Genomic DNA, 19,940 nt, shown 5'->3' with positions numbered 1-19,940 from the left:
AACAACCTTAACCTCCACTCTTGGGGCCAGTAGTCCTAATCCCTGTCTGCCCTTGGGCCTCCCGAATTGGGTCTCACAGCAATATTATCTAAAATGACAAAGTAAAAGCTATTTGTACTTACTGTGAAAATAAACAGTCTTGTTTTCCCAAAAGTACAGCAAGAACAAACTGATGCGCAAATCTATATTAAAAGTTGACCTGAGCAATTTTCTTATTAGACAAGCAAAATGTTGCATAATTCCCTTGTTACATGTATTTTGCTTTATTCCCACCAACATTGTTCCAAGTTATGCAATTTCACTGATTTTTAGCCTGTGAGAATGGTTCGAGAAGAAACTGTATCATGGGAACTGTGAAACTGATGTTTTCTACTACTACAAGACATTTTCTGCATGAGTCAGTCACCAGTGTGAACTTTAAAGGTGACGGATATGCATGAATACAACTTTAACATAATCTTCGTGAAACACATATCGGTTGCATAAGGGAAAGACTTGGTGATTTTTCCCACCCCTAATTATAACATCCATTTCAGTGCCTGATTTAGAGTTTATACAATGGGTTACTCCATCACAAAGATTACAGATATTGTGTCCATCATTTTATTTATTTACTTCATTGCAGTTTTACAGAGCAGGTACTCGACCAGAAGGTATTGGAGCGCTTTACATTAGCACCAGATATATTACACAAGGACACTTTCATTTTTTGTCGCCTTTAGGAGATTAAGTGATTTGCCCAGATTCACAGGGTGTAGGGCAGAAGCCGAGACTCAAACCGGTTCTCCAGTTCCAAAGTTGGCAGCTCTGGTTGTTACGTCATATCTCCTCCTATTACAAGTGCCATTGGATAATGCACTTGTAGTTAAACCCCGCCCGCCAATTTGTGATGGAATCAACTGTCCGTCAAATTCTAACTCACACCCTTAGTCTCTGTACCTATGTTGTATTTGTATTTATGCATTTGGTAAATAGACAGCACAGAGATGCTGTACAGAATTGACATCAAAAGTAGCAACCAGGAAGTTTTCAATGCTCTGGGAGATAAATCAGGGCTATGGGAGGGAGGATGAGCAATCATTATTAATGCACTAGATGCTGCCCAAGGGACACGGTGATCTGTAGGCTGTAGCACAGTGCTGCGTCTGTGGGGGGCAGGTGATGGGAACAGATTCTCGGCTTAGAAGAGGTGTTCTTGTGAGGAACATAGACGGTTTGCAAAGCATGGGTATATGAACTGCTCTTGTGTATAACGGGTTCCTTTGGAAAGTTGAACAGCTTGAAAGGCGTACAGTGGTCTTAAACCCACGTGCTGGTTAAACAAACCACGTCAGAACAATGGCCATCCCCATCCCCAGCAGCCCTGCGCCTCGCATCTCCTGGAGGAGAGGGCGGGGGCGCGCGGTCACATGACCGCGCCTTGCAGCCAGCGCTCCCCGCGGGACCGGCACTTTGTTCGGGATGCTGGCAGGCGCTTTGTGTCTGAAGTGCTGCCGTTGATTAGTCATTGCACGGCCAGTCGCACTGACTGCTTGAGAACCATCTGCGTCCCTATGGCTCCTCCGCGCTGGCGCCGGACGCACCTTCTTCCCAGGGCTGCTAGGACTGCGCAGCCTGTGCCTGGAGACTGCCCTGACGCCCGCGCGCGTCCAATGGGATGAAAGGCACTCGGGGACGCAGCAAGCCAAAGGTAAGTTGCTATGCATCCTTCAACCACATTCGGCTGAGATCGGGCAGACTGACGTGACTGCCGAATGTTGTATGTAATCGTAGTGTTTGTAGCAATTCACATAAGAGAATGGATGGGACAGAGAGGAGTGACATGGACTGCTCAGGACCACGTCCCTGCGAGCACGCAGGGACGCCTGGATTACAGTCTCGTTATTTTGCTCCTAAAGATGCAAAGAAGCTTCGGTGTCAGCAGTTCAATGGTCAGAGAGAGCGAATGCTGAATTGAGTACATAGGGAGGGTGTAGCGCAGCTCGGTCAGTGGGATGTGGCGCAGGGGCTACACGTGGAGCTTGCTGGACTTGTGTTGCTTGGTGTGCGTGTCTTTCAGTGGTATAGTATCACCAGGATGCTTTCTGGTCGTCTCTAACTTCTGTGTTCTATGCTTCCTTTAATTCGGCGTTTGTCCTCCGTTCGCCAGTTGCAGTGTGCTTCCTGTTTTGGCAGTTATTGAATACGGTGCAGATGAGAGGACATGGTTTACCCAGGATCACACCGTTCTATCACTTGTGGAAAGTCGTGATTAGAATTCAAGTTACAGATTAGTTTACTCTTTCTCACCATGCTTTGTTCCTTAGGAATGTTACAAAGTCACACCTCCTCTTCTAACAGCGACCCCTCCCGCAGGTGTTTGGAAATCCTCCCCGTGCAGTCCCTCTCACAGTCAAGGGGGACACATGCAAAGTGCGTCCTTCTTATGAGTGACTCCTTCTACCAGCCCAGGAGCTTTTCGCCCATTACTACTTTGCATGCTAAACCTGCAGCTAGAAAGTTACAAGTGCACGCGGGTGCAAGCGGGGTGACCCCAGTGTGACTTTGGTAGCCCCGCAACTGATTGTATCCAGGTTGATGTCGTCTATATTCTGCCCCGTCTGTTCCCTCTGTGAATAATTGGTTAAAGTAACTAGTCTTTGTAACTAGTAATAATCGGATAACTTCGCGGTCTGACTAGGCTCAAGTAGAAACAAAGCAAGTTGAACCAATGTAAGTCATACGGGAGACGTCCAGGCAGTTCTGGCTTTCTGTAGGTCATTATTGCAAGGGGAAAAGCAAAACTAAATGTCTACAAATTTAATGTAGAAAATGTTCAAATCTATTTGGTCGATATAGGATTCATTGCTCAGAGCTGTTCGTGTAGTGATCTAAGAGGCTGGCTGACAGAAGTGTAATGCTGCCAGACACTTTTGAGGGGGGCAGTGCCCCCAGAAAAAAAGACAGAATGATCCATCATGAGACAGGCCTGAACTAATAATGAATGCCCCATCGCTGTATCTACTCCTGGTATATTTTATCCAGCAGCACAAACTACGATTTAACGTGTCATTTTGCGATTTCATTCGGAAGCGTACGCCAACAGGTCCCAGGGTGCACGTCGTTGCATAGAAGCCTGAACAAAGGTGCTCCCGAGGACACGTGGTCATTTGGCAAGTGGGTGATTAGGGGACCAAGTTTGCACACGTATAAGGCATCTTTGCATTGCAATACAAACTGGCTCAAGATGAGATTACTCAGATAATGAAACATTCAAGGACAATGCAGGCAAGATGTTATGCGATACTGCGCTCTTAGAAGAATGTAATCATTTAATGGATTCGATGTAGTCATTTTCTGACTCTTCCAGGCCAGCCAATGTCAGGCAGAGAAGGAAACACTGCACGAGCCCGTGAGTCATGTTGACTCCCCGTGGGACTGCGGATTGAGTCAAAACAAACCTGCGTCACGAGTGGACCAGCGCCGGAGACTGGTCATCCCGGGCCGGACTGCAGAGCAAAGTCAGCCCCTGGGAAAGATGCTCAAAACAGCCCACATCAGGACCATGGGGGGGGGGGGGGGGGGGGGGGGCGGGGTGCATGTCCGGATCAAGGTGGCCCATCCTGTTCTGTTCCGTAAGGTGTAGTCCAGCAGGAAAATGCCTGGCTCCCGGTCCTGTTGCATCCCTACCAAGGCTGCTGGCAATAAATCACCCTCTGATTGGCCTGCCAGTCCCACTCTACACAAGTGCACGTCCACAGCCAGCAGCCTTGGCCAGGACTGGAGTTGATGGATGTCTGGGAATTTTCTAACATTAAGAACATATCATACTTTCTTGATGACCAAGGGGTGCATGAACTCGTATATTTTGCTTGTGAAATTTAGCAAAATTCATAAAAACGTAGCGAATTTACTGATTTAGGGCAGAATATGGTTTGCCTGTGTTTTGTGTGAATTTTTGCCCCCTGCAAGCCTGCACTTGGCATAAAAAGTTGACTCGGCTCTTCTTTCCTTTGATATCCACCCTCCGACCTCATGACTAACCTTTGTTCTACAGCAAATAAAATGTAATTTACAGAATGATTTCAGATTTTCACAGCCGCTGTTTTAATTAATGGCATATCTTGATTGGTTTGCCATGTTTCGCTCCCCCTCGCTTGTTCCGTGTACCTCTGCTTCTAGAAGCACAGTGCCAACTATTAAGGCGTACTGGTGATTAGGAAGCATGGTGATTCCTGGGCAGGCTCATGGCATTGCCACCAAAGTGTGTCAATATTATTGCCTGGCTGAACTGGACAGATGCCTCAACTAGGCCCAGCGTCTCTGTAGGTTGGAAAGAACTGAAGGCCAGGAGCCTGGGCCAAAGCAGGGACAATATAACCTTTCATTGCTCCAATCGCGATACAATCATTTCTGTGCATGTTTGAGGTTCTGAATGGCTGGAAGGGCCGGGAAAAGTCATCTTTATACCAGATGTGTCTTGTCACTCTCTTTTGGCCCTGTCTGCCCCTGGGTAACAATGGGACACTGTTGGCACCCTGTTGGCCTGTCCAACATGTCTATAAATCAGCTCACAGGAAGTATTGCAGGACAGCCTTCCTATACTGGGTTTTTGATAAATCCAGGCTTGTGAATCAGCCATTCATGCCAGTTGTGAGCGATCACAACATTTTGCCAGGGGCGTGGGGTGGACACGTTGGTGGGGCTGCGTTGAACGTCACAAAGGCCTATTGTGGGGCACGAGCGTATCATACAGACTGAACTTGAATGAACTGGCCCATCCATCTTGGAGTTCAGCACTCCCAATTTAGTGGTTTCAAGTCGATTATGATTTCTGTTTTGGGAAGTTTTGAAACGCTGTGGAAAACATTTAAACTTTGCGTTGTATTCAACATTTCTTAGGTCGAGCCTGGGCAGTGAATGCGCTGCTGCGAGGCATGCAGTATTGGAGTAAGATTTTGAAGCCACGTCCACTCTCCGCTCATATTTTTAATTGGCTTGTGTCATTGTCCTTCATAAATGCTGGCTTCTGAGTCGTTGTTAGGCTTGTTAGTCCCTCCTTGGTACCGCCTCGTCTGCATTTGTTACCTTCCATAACGACTGGACCTTTTACTTGTCTTGTTACATAGTCTGCTTTATCTTGGCTGTCAGCACTATTTTGTTTAATGATTTGCCCTATGCCACCTTCTACATCGCAGCAAGCTGTCGGCTTTTATTTTATTTACTAATGGCTGTGCGCTTTAACTATAGCGGCCACATTTCTTTCTTTATTTTAGCAGTGCGGTCCGCTTTAAGTATAGCTGCAGCGCTTACTTATTTTCATTTCATTTTCCATGTGTTTACTAGCGCCCATGAAGTGCTTTCACATTCATGGAGGACGGGACTTGTGTAAAGAAAGGGGCGTGGCCTCCATGAATGTGAAAGCGCTGCATGGCTGCTAGTAATTGGCCAATGCAATAGGTCTCGCATTTGCGAGAGTTTAAGCTATTGCATTGCCAATAGCTCAAACTCTTGTAAATGCGAAACCTATTGCTTTGCAAATGCTTGTTGTCTTTGGATGATGGATAGCTGACAGGCTGGTGGGGTTTATTGCATTGTCCAATAAATGTTCAGGGTTGGGGTGAGGTGGGGACCGACACGATCCTCTGCTCACTGCTGCCCCAGAGACCGACGCTTTCATGGGCATGGGGTAAAACCAAGCCCTGTGCGCCCTCACCTGGTAATATCTAGAGCAGAAACCCGGGCCCGCTCGGATCTGATCAGAGTGTTATCTGTACCGGAAGTGCATCTCTGGTCAGCTCATGGTGTGGGCCTTAGTGTCCTCCTATGCAATGTTTTTGTGTAAAGCAAAGCTCTACAAAGATACACTTGCAGAGAACTAGCCTGTGTACGTTTTCCAGCACCTGATAATGACTCAAACATGAAAGCAGTGTGAATCCTCCTTTAGTGGATTTGTTTGGATTGATTGGGTTCCAACTTCTAAATCATCTCACTATCCAGAGGAACTAAATGTGCCTGTGTGAAGGTGAAGGAAAACCAGGGTGCTTTACAGACTCACTGCCCAAAGGGTAACATTGTGAACTTTTCCAACCTTCACGGGCAAAAGGCTTGCTTTGCTCACTTCCTGCTTGCATAGGCTTGAACCTCCCTCCCACTGAGTCCTGTGTCACACCAACAGTTTGGGGCACAGTGGTGCTTCAGAACCTCTCCGATACAGAGGTATTACAGGAGTGAGATCTGAGGATTGTGGAGATTTTAGGTATTACATTTTACTCCTATATTCAATGAGTGCATTAAGGCACACCCACCTCTGTGTGTAAACCTGCTCAAAATATATCTAGAATGTGGTTGGCAGTTGGTTCCAAGTTCACTACTCCTTAATTAAATACCACCATGAAAGGGTGATTTTCTTAACAACCACCATTCACCTAAAAGGAAACAGGGGCATTCTTGCTACAGAAATATCAGAAAATATACCAAGTTGTCATAGTTTGCGTAAACAGCAATAATCATCGTAGCAATATTAATTTTATTTGCCTTTTTTTTATACACAGAACTGTACCATTGCTAGCAGAACTATTGAAAGATTCCATTTAGGATGCGAGAATATAGGGCAGGGTTTCGCTTGTTTGAAATAAAAGGAACTGTTTTCTCTACAAGCATCTTTAACGGGGGACACGTGTTATTGGAAGCTCGCTCTGCAATGTTAAAAGCTCTTCGGTGATAGGAATCAACCTGGAACCAATGTCGTGTTCAGTGTCTGGTTTTCTTGGACTACTAGGCTTGATTGTGTCGATGGAGCTCGATGGGTTATTCCCCATGCGATGCGTCCTGTCATACTGTGGGCAGAATAGAAACACATAGTAAACCTGCATCCATAGCAGTAGTCCCTTGAACAAGAGCAGATTTGCTTCTGCTAGGAATCCACAAACACTCCCAGTAGGGCACCTGGAAAGATATCCCAGCCTCAGGTTTTGAAAGATACTGCGCAGAATGGCATGCAACATGTTCCCAGCGTCCCCTTTGCACAGTGAAGAATTGTATATGGTGTACAACGTCCCCCTGGAGGAATTCATCCTGTTGTGCAAATGCACATTTCTCTTCTCTATGGTAAGACCATGTTTCCTGTGGAGAAAACCTCCCACTACAACCACTTCAAATTTGATGTCATCTGTTCACTCTGTTCATTCGTTCAATTCAGTAATTTGAGTAATGTCCTTCAATCCGAGTAAAGATTTTAAGTAATTAATGTAGAATCAAACAATCAAAAGTACATTCGATTATTTATTAAAATGTAACACAATTAGCATAATGTCATGTAATCCAATTCAGTGTGGAAATATCAATTAATTTTCTTCTGTAAATTTATGCTGGATAAAGCAAAATGTGTACCCTTCCATAATCCAAATCCAGGATAAAGTAATTTGAGGAAAAGCCTGCAATGAAATGCAGAGCAATGCCCTCAGAGAAATGTTATTTTATAATTAAGTGCAGGATAATGTACTTGACCGATGACATTAAACAACCTCCTTTATGTCTTGATGCGTGTTGGCCTAACTGAATTTGAAGGCGTCCTTTGGACAAGCAGGACATCAAAGTGTCCACATTGACCAGAAGGTACCAACTTGTAACTTGTCTGATGCAGGTCTAAAAATCTGGGAATATAACAGAATCAAGTGGGCCACATCATTGAGTCATAACTGTTTATTCTTTCACTCGTGAGTTCCTGTTCTGCATGTTGCTTTAGTAATCTGAGGTTGTGCTAATTGGCCAAATAAATAAACCCTTCCCGCCAGCTGGATCCTCCATCAGTTTAGCTTGCAGCTTTAGCTCCCTCTGATCAGGGCCGGCTTTAGAGCTGGTGGTACCAGTGTGACAATGTTTGTTGGTGCCCCCCTAACGACCACCTCCACCACAGATTCCTTCACTACCACCCTTTAACAGTGCCCAAGTCTCCATATCCACTCTCTCTCAGACGAATATATAGCGCCACTCATATAAGTGTAGGGTTTCAGAGCACTTTGCTTCACACACAAACATTACACATAGACAATCATACATGTGTAACTCAGCATATAGGAAATGTTACGTAAGACAGAGGACTACAAGGTGTAGGAGTCACATGTCATCAATACTGGCAGGCAGTATAGCTTTATAGTGCTTGGTCTAGAGAAGCACAACTCAGAATTTAAAAAGAAACACAATATTTGGGAGTTTTCTTTAATAATGAGAATAGATTTCTGCCCAAATTAATCCTTTTCGCAACATTAATTTTTATTTAAGATCTATACTTTGCAGTGTACATGCAGTTCTTTGATAAAAGTTAATTGTTCAGTACAATTACAAAGTGCATAGAATGTAAATAGGTCATTGAACCGTTTTATTCAGACTTCGGCCTTTGTCTTTCTCGTCTTTATTTGTGTTATTTTCTGCAGCAAGCATTTTTAATAACGGGTTAAAAAAATATTAAACTATCACCTAGATCCTCTACCATCTCTGCCCTCCCCTACCCCCAGAGTACTGGAAATCTAATCATTGCAGTGGTCATTTATACTTTCTTTAATCATTTTTTTTTAGAATTTCTGATAAAAAATGGTTACTGCTTTTAAAAGAGACATTATTTTGTTACTTGCAATTTATAAGTTAACATCTTATATTAGGATTTTAACTTATATAAATTGCAGATAACAAAATGATGTCTCTTTTAAAAGGAGTAACTCACTAACCAATTTACATACTATGCACTTTGTAATGTGCTCGGTACTTGTTTTCTGCAGCAGGCACATTAACCCTCTGTGTTACTATGTAGTGAGTCAAGACCCCAATTAAACAAAATTCCGATCTCTGTTCAGGAAGGATTTATCCTGACATTTTTTGTCGGAAACGAACCGCGGCAGCAGGTGCTTTAAAATGATAATAAACTTGCAAACGCTGCACCACCCGCCCCTTCCCCCTCCCCCGGGAAGCCAGCACCTGGTGCTGTGGCACCGGTCGTACCGCCCTAGAGCCGGCCCTGCCTGTGATACGTCGCTCTCTATTTAGTTGGCCCATTATCACAACCTCCATTTTCTAAAGTTGGATAGTGTAATATTTTAACATCGAAGACCATGGAGGTGTTTCTGGAGGACCATGGAAGCAATATTCGCATATTCAGAAGCTAGAGTAGGAAAGTGCCTGTGCAGGATTTGCCACAACTCTTCCTTTGAAAGTCTTGAGTCCTTTAAAGATATCTTGTAAAGTAAGTCCACATCCAATTTAAAGATTTAGAGTTCATGAAAGTTGGATTAAAAGTTAATAAAAGTTCTGTTAGGTTGATTTCTACCAGTTGCAATCAGATTTTTTTTTTTGGGGGGGGGGGGGGGTGAGTTTTCCTGAATTACTGGGACTGATTTGCTGGTCACAGCTAGGAACTTCTGATTGAGTAGTCTGTTGGTGTGACACCTGCTTGGGGTGGTCCCAGGAGTTTCAGAGGCTACTGGTCTCTAACTGTGACGAGTAGAGCTGATAACCACAAGAGTTCTGGGACCAGCCGTAACAAGGCTCTCATTGGCTGCCAAGCAGCGCAGTAACATTAGACTCCAATCTCAGTGAACACAAATACCACTTGATAAGAATCAGCTCTCTTGCAAGGTGCAAAGTTTGCGAGGCTCCACCATCCAAACCATACATGGAAACTACACGATCATGTTATGCTGGGTCCATGGACAATAGCCTGGGCTTGTTGCCTCTGGATCAGGTACAGAGGTTTATGGGGCACAAACAGCAGGCCATGCCTCTTGTAGATGCAGGGCCTTCAGGGAGACAGGATGGAGCTGGAGGACAGAAGGGCACGATTCAGTGAGAAGAGACACTGACGTCCCCACCACTCAGGACACTGTATCCTTCTACAAACTAATCCCTCTGGGAAGGGATGCTCAAAGGGCAAGCTCCCACATCACCGGTGACGTAAACAGCCTCACATAAAGCCCTCCACAATATGAAACTGCCTCACTTGAATGAAGCCTCCGTTTCAGCCCACTGGGTACATGTGAACTGCTCACGTAAAAGAGTAAACTCGTCTCTGCTTATTCATGTCAAACATTACCCATGTTTTAGCCACACTCAGAGTTCTGAAGCTTCCCCACCCCAGGTGTGTTTCCTCATTTTGGCTTTCGAGCCAACATCACCATGTTTAATTGTATTTTCCTCATTCTCAGTGTAACACTAACGGTCCTGTTGCGAAAAGGGATTGGAACTAAAAAGACATGATTGAACAAATTAACTGAAATGACAGGTGACCTTTGTATTATTATTGTTAACTAGCATTTGCATTCCAAAGATAATTTTGGGGATGGAAAAGTCCCTCATATGGTGGCAGACCTGCACCTCAGCCCTGAGGGCCCCAGCTGGAAAGATAACTGGATACCTGGGGCAGATTTGTTGTCCTGGGTGAAAACAGGCCTTTTCCCGGTGTCACTAGATTGAGGACTTCCGTCCACTCATGTAAAGTTCTGCTGCTGTGTGCTTTGCAAACCCTTGGCCTACATCACGTTATTATGTAGTGCTGTGCAGCATGCATGTGGTTGTGTGCATGTGCTGGATGTATGCTTGACACGTGGCCCTCTGTAAGGGGCTCTGACAATGATGTAGTGTTACCCTGTATCATAGAATGGATGCTGATATATCTATGGTTGTAAAAATAACGTAGTTGTAACAAGCTGAGAAACACTGTCCAAAACGAATAGAATCTGATTAGTAAAGTAAAAAAAAGCTTCTGCAAAGTATTCAAACACGTGAAAGATGCTAGCAGAACAACTCTTAGTGATTACCTTTCGTTGAATGACAACATTGGTTCAATGGAGGACTGCTGATCTTTCAGCACCTAGCTGGCCCTATCTAAAATGTAAGGGCTGACAGCTATTCAGGATACCTCAATTACTGTTCAATGATTTAAAAAAAATAGTGCCAGGCAAACAAACGATACCGCCACTTAAAAGAGAAGGAATTCTTTCTTGGACTGTACGGTACACACTGTTTATGTGAGACAGGAATGTTAGCCTGGAGCTTTCTCCATATTTCCTGTGAGATGCTTCTAAAAAGCCCACAATGGCACAAAAAAGATGCGGAGTTGGAGCATATGTCTTGTGACATGATGAGTTTGGCATGTCATAACTACATTGTAAAAAGAGCTTCTAATTCTAGTAATGTCACAAGTAGAGAAATATGCTGAGTTTGCTTTACATTTTTGATCAAATGGATACATTGGTGTTAAGATTATTATGCTGTTACTAAATATTGTTGGTATTCGTTTTCTTTAGGAAAAATCTCAATGTGTGAGTCTCCTGAAGAAGTATAGAATTTAAATGTGCCAAAACGCATCTGTTATCTTGACGTGATAATATTTTGGAAACGTATTATCAAACTACATGGAAGTACAAGGATTGTGTTAATAATAAGAATCCTGAAACGCATCAAAGGATTGCAACCCATCCCGAGCACGCTTATCGCTGGTGAACGATATCATGTAGTTTAAGTAAACATGTGGTGTTCCAGCCACTTAATGCATCTGACATATATGAGCCACTCCATTGTGTGAACAGCAGGAGTAGCACACAGCAGTGCCTTGCATGTTTCATTTGATGAGCCACCAGTGACCCACCAGAGCTGAGGAGGGTTTTCAGCAATGTTGAAAGTGTTTATGATTTTTGAGTTATACTATAGGAAAGGACATTTTTATAAAGCAATATTAGGATAATCCAAAGAGATCAAACGTTTTTTTTATTGTTTTCTGCATGATTACTAAAAATTGTTCTTAAGGACAAGTGTGAATGTGTCAACTCACAGGTCTTTCATTGAGTATTTCTAATCACCAGGGATAGAGAGAGAAGCAGAAAATGTGCTAAGGAAATCATGGTGTGCCATGATGGTGCAAACATTTTACAGTCCTCACTATTAGAAGTAAGGTGTTGAACGCGATAATTATCTCTCCAAGCAAAATCAGACATTTTGCTCAGAAATTTGGGTATCACTTGCATATTTTAGTGCTGCCCTGTCAAAAATTACTTGGGGACAATTATGGGGTGCTAAATTTACTGCAAAATTTGGGATTCCAGGATATGAGGTAACACGTTTTAACAGACACAGGAATTCAAAAAAAATGGAGAACTTTCTGGGATAACATAGTATTAACCAAAGAACTACCTTGAATGTTTCACTCTAAAGCCAATCGGAAAGTGGAGAAATTCAGTAGTTATCAAGAAGTATTTACCACATTTTAATAGCAGTGTATTTAAGGATGCACTCCAAGGCTATACTTTTTTAGCACACAGTTCCAGAGGAGTCTCTATGTTTAAATTATTGAGAGGGAGAAAAGTTGGGACAAAGTTGTGTCTAAAGTGGCTGCCGTAGAAGTTTGTAGACTGTGCATTTTCTGCTGCCAGTTTGGCTATACTGAAGGAAATTATGACTGAAGAACAATTTAAGCCTAAGGAGTAACTTGGCAGTAAAGGGTGAGCGTGCCACCCTTCATGACTCCACTGCCGATCCGATTACTGACCCAGAGGCCCAGAGAAGAAATGGAAAAAACCCGGATGTTATGCTACATTAGAAAAAGAAAGAAAAGGAAGGATTTAGCTTGTGTACAAAATGTTTTGTAAACGGCACCCTCACAAACATCTCGGCTGTAACTCTTCCAGCCAATCAAGCCTACGCAAAATCCTGTACCTTGTATGCATGCTTCATCGATCTCAAAGCAGCATTTGATAACGTTCCGAGGGCAAAATTATGGGCCAAAATGCAAAGTTGGGGGGTGCCCAGAAAACTACTAGAAGCCATAATCAACTTATACTCGCACACATGGATCCAAATAAAAATAGGCGACGGGCGGACTCTAACAAAAAAGATTTCTACATCAAATGGACTAAAACAGAGGTGCGTTCAGGCTCCCTGCCTATTTAACATCTATACTGCAGACCTTGAGAAGTACCTCCAATTTAAAAAAACTGACCCCCCAAAACTGGGCAAAACATCGATACCTAGTCTCCAATACTCGGATGACATAGTCCTCCTAGCCCAAATACCTATAGGCCTACAGAGATCGATATCTCAATTAGGTGCCTAAATTACTTCCGCCCAACTTTCAATCAAAAAATAAAGGTGCTATGCTTTTCAAAACACCGTAAAAATAGGAAAAAAAGGTAAATTTACCTGGAATTTAGATGCAAAGTCAATATCCCAGGTGGATTCGTATAAATACCAGGGGTTTTATCTTGATCACAATCTAAATTTTAAGCCACAACTGGAACAAGGCAAAACGAAAGTGAAACAATTCCTCTTTGCCTTTAAAACTGTTCAGAAGAAGCTAACAGGCTGCTCAACAGGCCATCTCCTTAAAGTAATAGCTGCTAAATTCCTCCCCTCCATATCCTATGGGTCAAAAAATTTGAAAACAAAAGATGTCACTGTCCTAAATCTAGCACAGTCCAGTCTCTTCAAGAGACTGTTTTCAATTCCCCAATATATCTCTCAGGCTCAAATTCGATTGGAATATGGACTCAAAAACCAGATACCTGCTAGACAAGGGGCAATGGCTGAATATTATTGGCGGATGAGGGAAGCGGATGATAACACCCCGGCCCACTTCAGTTGGGAAGAGATAGAAAACAAGCCAAGCTAAAGAATTCAATCGTTACCATCCTAAAAGAGTCACTTTTGGCCCTTCAATTGTAGGAAGCATGGCTCACAACTCCCACATACTCCAGACTCAAAACAGCAGCGAATAACGTAGTTAAACAGGTCTCTCTGCTAATGGATAAAACTACCTATGCCATGAAAAGGCACGCATGGGGCGTGATACAATCATATCAGTTGCTGAAGCCCCAAGCGTACCTATCTGAACACTTCTCACACCATAAAAAGCACTTTTTGACGTTACTGCGGCTGGGCTCTTTTCCCACGAAAGACTTAACTCTGAAGTGGATATGCAGCTGGCCGACCAAAGAATGCCGCCTCTGTGGACAAGGAGAAGGGTCACTGCTACACCTTCTATGTATTTGCCCCTCATTACTAGAAATCAGAATAACATTGCTCCGCGAGTTGCTGAGGAAGGTACAAACAAGGAGATGTAGAGGGGCAGTCATACTATGTCTCGGAGGCTCGTCAATTCAACTATCTTGCAGAGCCATAACCTTCTGGCAAATGGCGGCAAAGGAACTGGATAAAAAAGCAAATGAAATAACTAGAGCAGTCTAGAACTGAATGGCCTGCTCAATTTTTAAATAGCATCGCCATCTTACATTTTACTGTTTGTAACATTTCTAGAATAATATTTTATTTCACAATCAGATACTTTTAAAGCTATTGTTCGCCAATTCTCAAGCACCTGATTGCGTTACGCACCTACTTTGAGCATTATCAAACATTCCTCAAGTTGTATTTAGAATGTATTATCGTGGTTTGTACACCCTTTTATGATTTTAATGAAATCAAATAAAAGTATTATGACTGACTGATTTGTAAGATAGAAGCCACATTTAAATTGGTTTAGTTGTGCTATTAGCAATTCAATAAAAGAGATTTGTTTGGACTTCCAGTCTTAAGACTTCCTTGACGGAAAACCTCTATTGCCTTAATTATTGTCCAGTTAATATTTTGCTCGCCTTATGGCTTAATCCTGTGACTAAGTCATTAAATATTAAAATAAAAATGAATAATCACACGCATAGTATTCCTCTGCTGCACATTTTAAGAAGTCTCTCAAGGCCTAGAAAACATACTGGAAATTCCCAAAAAGTGATATCAATCACTCCTTTGTACAATGAAGTATTCATTACCAGAAAGTCAGTTTTGCTGCAAACAAATATTCAAATTAAATCCCTTTGATTGAAGATTAATCCAGAGAATTTATATATTCCTTCAGCGATTAAAATAGTCACCATTTTCTGTGCTCCGTTTGGCTGTTTCTGGTGAGCTGTGCAAGAGCTTTTATTTATTTAGAGAAATGTTGTCTTGATTTCTCCATCACTCGGAAGCTTGTGAGCTCTGTACAAAAAAAAGAGAATAGCTAAATGCAGCATCAGAGAAACAATCAGCCTTTAGTGAGTAAGGAAAAACCAACCTAATAAACACGCAAATGCATTATTAAGGAGACTATATATTTGGAAGATATAGCTTGAACAGCAGAGTTTTTAGCCGTCAACAGAAGGACAGATAGTAGGGGTTTAACCTCAGGGCCCGATTCTCATTCTGGAGGTTCCCCCACAAGTGAAATTCCCCACCACAAACGTGGGGCCTCCGCCACAACTGCAGAGGCCCTTTGTGAATCGGCCCTCAGTCATTAGGAACAGTGTTGCATAGGGTGGTGCCTGGGTATGATCGGTGTTCGGAAAAGGAGGTTGAAAATCGAGGACATTCGAGAAGAAGTGGCTTTTTGCTTCATAGTCCTTTTTTGCCCCTCGAGGTTATGATTAGGTCTGTGAGATAACAGGGTGTGATATGATGCAGGGCCTTGTATGTGAGGCTTGCTATGTTAAACTTGGTTCTTGCTTCAATGAGAAGCCAATCAAATGTGGAAAGGATGGGGAATATGTCATCAATTTGTTTGATGAGCTTAGGAGTATGGAAGTGGCATGGAAGGTGGTTTTCAGTGGATTAAGTGCTGATTGTGGTACCCACCAGGACTACCTTTCCAAAATCCGTGTCTTAATACGATCAGAAATTGAGTTGCAGATTTGAATTGGACAAGAGATAGAATATGTTTTATTTTCTTTAGGACCTACAGATAGCAGTTTGCCACATTTAGGATTCCTTTTATATGAGGTATCATGGATAGACAAGCATCAAGTGGATCCCAGTGAGATCAGAAAGGGAGACAGAACAGACTCAAATTCTGACGATGTTAGTTCCTTAAGAAGGTCAGGATCAAACTTGGTTTGAATTTTGGTAGAAAAGTATAAATTCTGCACTTTTTCAAATAAAATGGGGGTAGTTGTTTGTTCATCCATGCTTGCATCCAGAATTTCCAACTCAGCTACCTTGATACTCCAACTGTGCAGAAACATGACTGACAACAAGATAAGACATTTTTCATTGATATGTGGGCAGTTAGATGTATGGACGCATTTTTGATGGTGTAAGCTAGTTATGAATGTCAGTACTGAGCAGTATTTTAAAGTATGATTCGAAACAAGGTTCAAATTATTTTGAACAGGTGTAGTATGACCATATTTTAGTGATTCAGGGAAGATATTCTGGGAAAGAAGTGTTGGCTAGTTCACACCATTTCTCAGAAAGATGGGAAAAGTCTCCTAGGTGACGATAGGTGGAAATAAGTCTTGGCCATCATAGCCAGGCTTGAGATTTTAAAGGATCAAGATACGAGCTCACCTTATTAGTTTGAAGTGAAACCAACATTTGAGTCTTTTGGGAAATATGTGCTCACAGAAAAGTGAAGAGATAGGGGAAAGGAAAGTATGTATAAGAGTCTTTCATCTGACCAAAGAGTAGGAAGTAAGAGAAATACGACCCTAGTCTATGAAATAGGGATGATGAACAAAATTAAAAAGGTAAATAGGATAAAGGATAAGGGCGATGAAATTATAACAGAGAGGGCAATAAGGAAGAATGCTGTAGGGAAAGCGAATCCGTTAATTAGACCAAAAGAACAGCTTATAAGTGTAGTAACGTGGAATGTGTGTGGGATTGCCAACAAAGTGACAGAAACTCTTTGGGTTGAGTTTGTTACCAATGTGGACATACTCTGTGTCCAGGAGACATGGGCTTTAAAGGAGGTGCACATGGATGGTTTTAAAACCTTCCATGTTCCCGCAGTCACCTCCAATCATGGCAGGAATAAAGGGGGTCTATGTGTCTATGTGTCCAATCGTCTTAACACCAGTACCAGTGTAGGTAGACCCAAGACACCCTACTTTCAATTGGTCACGATTAATTTAAATAGTAGAAATGTGCTGATAGTTGTCAATTTTTATAATAACATTGAGAACGCACATTTTAGGGAAGAACTATTGAAAGTCTCCAAAGAAATGAGGGAGGTAAAACCCTTAAAAGGGAAGGAATTAATCTGGATTTGGGTTGGCGATTTTAACGTGAACATATGTTCTAGCGACACATGTGGTTTCGAGGAATATGGGGTGGGGGAACATGGGGATTGCAGTCACTTTGCACACCATACTAAAGGGGAAATCTTAAATGATATCATGGCCAAGTTTGACCTAGGGTTTGCAAATAGGTTATGCCACCCCAAGGTCGAATTTACCCCCACCTTCGTGGCAAGAGGGCTACAGTCAATCATTGACTTTATAATTCTACCGAATAGGTTTGGTAGTAGGGTTACGAACTTTGAAACTCTTGCTATGGGCCTGAGCGACCACCTACCATTAAAGATTGTCCTTAATATACCGGGTGTTAAAACAACCTCACTAACTGAGACTTTATCATGGACCCAAAATTTAGCGGTAGCACGCCAAAACGGTATTGCTTTAAAATGGAGCATGGCCGATCCTGAAAAAACTTTACAAAGAATCGTGCATGATGCTCTCCCCTCACTACTTGTATGTTTAGAGGACAATCCCACAAGTGGAGAAATATTGGAGGCCTTTAATAACATCACGGAGACCATAAAGGGTGTTCTGTCCAGGAAGTGTCCAAAAAAGAACAACACCCCCAAGGGCTGGTTTGACACCCAATGTACCAAGGCACATAATGTGCTAAAAAAAGGCCCTAAAAGACCCAGTAAGGGATCTTGAGACGATTCGAGCATTAAGGAAAGCATATAAAGTAGCAAGAGACCAAAGAAAGAAAGCAATTAAGGAAAAGGCTTGGCAAGACTTACTGGTGGCAGCGGAAAGCAGAGACCCCAAGTCATTTTGGCAGGTAGTCAATTCACCATTCATTAACAACAAGGTGACAGCGAAAATAGAAATTACTATTGATGAAAACGCCTGGGTGGAGTTTTTCTCTAAACTGTACTGTAACACTCTGACAGAGCAACAATTACCGTCTGGATCTTCTGGTCTGCGGTCGCTCCCACTCGCTCCCCCTCGATCCCTGCCTGTCCTGAGAGAGCGCCTCTACGACAGCATAGCGCCTGGAGCGCCTGGTATCGATATTTAGACTGTCTATCATCCTTTGCTGTTTGGTGCTGCATTGCGATAATTTGGTTGATTCATCAGCGCTCGTGCAGTTTGTTGGCATACCTGTCTATTGCTCATTGCTCTTTGCTGCCGCATTACGGTAGTTTAATTGATTAAGCAGCGCTCGTGCAGTGTTTTTTTGGCATTTTGACCGGCGACTGTGCCCCTGCTTTGTATTGGGATACCCCACCGCCATCTTGCTGTTGTTGTGTGTTTATCTGGGCCCCGTGTCTCCTCCCCGCTCCCGCCTTCCCAGCCGACCCTCCCATGCTCCGCCCCCCCACTAACCATTTAAGTACGGATGTCCCAACGCGCAGCGTCCACGCGCTGCGGCCGCGCCGAAGGTGCGCCAAAGGTAAGCCCGTCTACGCCCGTCCGCGCCTCGACCGCGCCCAGCGCCATACCCCCTGGCCCCCGTCCCTCCCACCCCTCCCGCATTACTTACGATGCCACCTCCCTCCTAGCCCTTAACCCCGGCCGCTCCCCCAACTGCATCCAAGCCGTCCCTGGACACACCGATGGACCCTTCTCATGCAACTCCTGCAAGTTCGACGGCACCAAAACCAACTCCTCATCCACCAACGCCATACAGAGACCTGACACCAACCACCTACATTGCATCCTGCTCAACACCCGCTCAGTCCACAGACACGCCATCGACCTCTGGAATCTACTAGACACCATCTCACCGGACGTCGCCTTCCTAACAGAAACATGGATGAACGCCTCCTCAGCCCCAGACATCACCATTGCCATCCCTGAAGGATACAAGATCATCCGTAAGGACCGCGTCAAGCACACAGGAGGAGGCATTGCCATCGTCCATAAGAATTCCATTCGCATCTCAACCAGCTCAGACGTCAACCTTGCCAGCGCCGAGCACCTTCACTTCCAGATCCACAACGACCCCAAGACCACACTCAGAGGCACCCTCCTCTACCGGCCCCCGGGACCCCGGGCACAATTGAATGACGACATCGCTGACTTTATCACCCCACATGCCCTCCCCTTCGAGGACTACATCCTATTGGGAGACCTCAATTTTCACCTGGAAAAGAGCAATGACAACAGCGCCACCACCCTTCTGGACAACCTCGCCAACCTCGGACTCAAACAACTTGTCACTTCCCCCACCCACATTGCAGGTCACACACTCGACCCTATCTTCACCTCCAGCAAACATGTCTCATTCAGCCACACCACAGCTCCTCATTGGACGGACCACAGATGCGTTCACTTTATCTACAATAAGACCACAATCCACAACCACCCCCAACCCACCCTGCGTAGAAATTGGAACAAACTCACCATCGACCAGATCTCCTCATCGCTCCTTCTATATCCTCCTGTCCACTCTTCAAACCCCGACCAAGCAGCCATTAACTTCACCCAATGGCTATCCAACAGCGCCAACATCCTAGCACCGTTGAAAAAACGTCAAATCAAACTAGGCAGCAAACACGCCTCCTGGTTCAACGATGATCTTAAGAAATCCAAGAAACTCTGTCGCTCCCTCGAGAAGGCCTGGAAAAAAGACCCAAACACCAGCACCAAGGACGCCTTCAAAAACGCCACCCGCATACACCACCAACTAATCCGGTCTGCCAAGAAAGCCGCTTTCAAAGACCGACTAGATAACAACGCCCACAACAGCAAGGAATTATTCAACATCGTCAAAGAATTTACCAACCCATCAGCCAACTCCAACGACATCACCCCCTCCCAAGCCCTCTGCGACTTCCTAGCTTCCTTCTTCCACAACAAAATCACAGACATCCACAACAGCTTCGACAACCGACCCGGAGACCAACCCACTCAACCTACTGCAGGACC

At 43.8% G+C, this 19,940-nt stretch overlaps 1 protein-coding gene across 6 annotated transcripts in view; it reads left to right on the top strand.

The window, feature by feature from the left end:
* Positions 1–1,580: 1,580 nt before the first annotated feature.
* NAV1 (neuron navigator 1) overlaps positions 1,581–19,940 on the top strand; it is a 1,017,084-nt gene continuing 998,724 nt past the window's right edge. For 3 of the 6 annotated variants that reach the window (XM_086923143.1, XM_086923142.1, XM_086923140.1), the window contains exon 1: positions 1,581–1,690. The gene's annotated coding sequence lies outside the window, so the exon portion shown is untranslated. The remainder of the gene's footprint in view (positions 1,691–19,940) is intronic. The other 3 variants (XM_086923144.1, XM_086923145.1, XM_086923146.1) reach the window with 3 other exon arrangements.

The sequence above is a fragment of the Lissotriton vulgaris genome, chromosome 5 (genome assembly GCF_964263255.1).
Source record: "Lissotriton vulgaris chromosome 5, aLisVul1.2, whole genome shotgun sequence".
Classification (NCBI taxonomy): domain Eukaryota; kingdom Metazoa; phylum Chordata; class Amphibia; order Caudata; family Salamandridae; genus Lissotriton; species Lissotriton vulgaris.
This window is presented reverse-complemented; position numbering and strand designations above follow the sequence as displayed.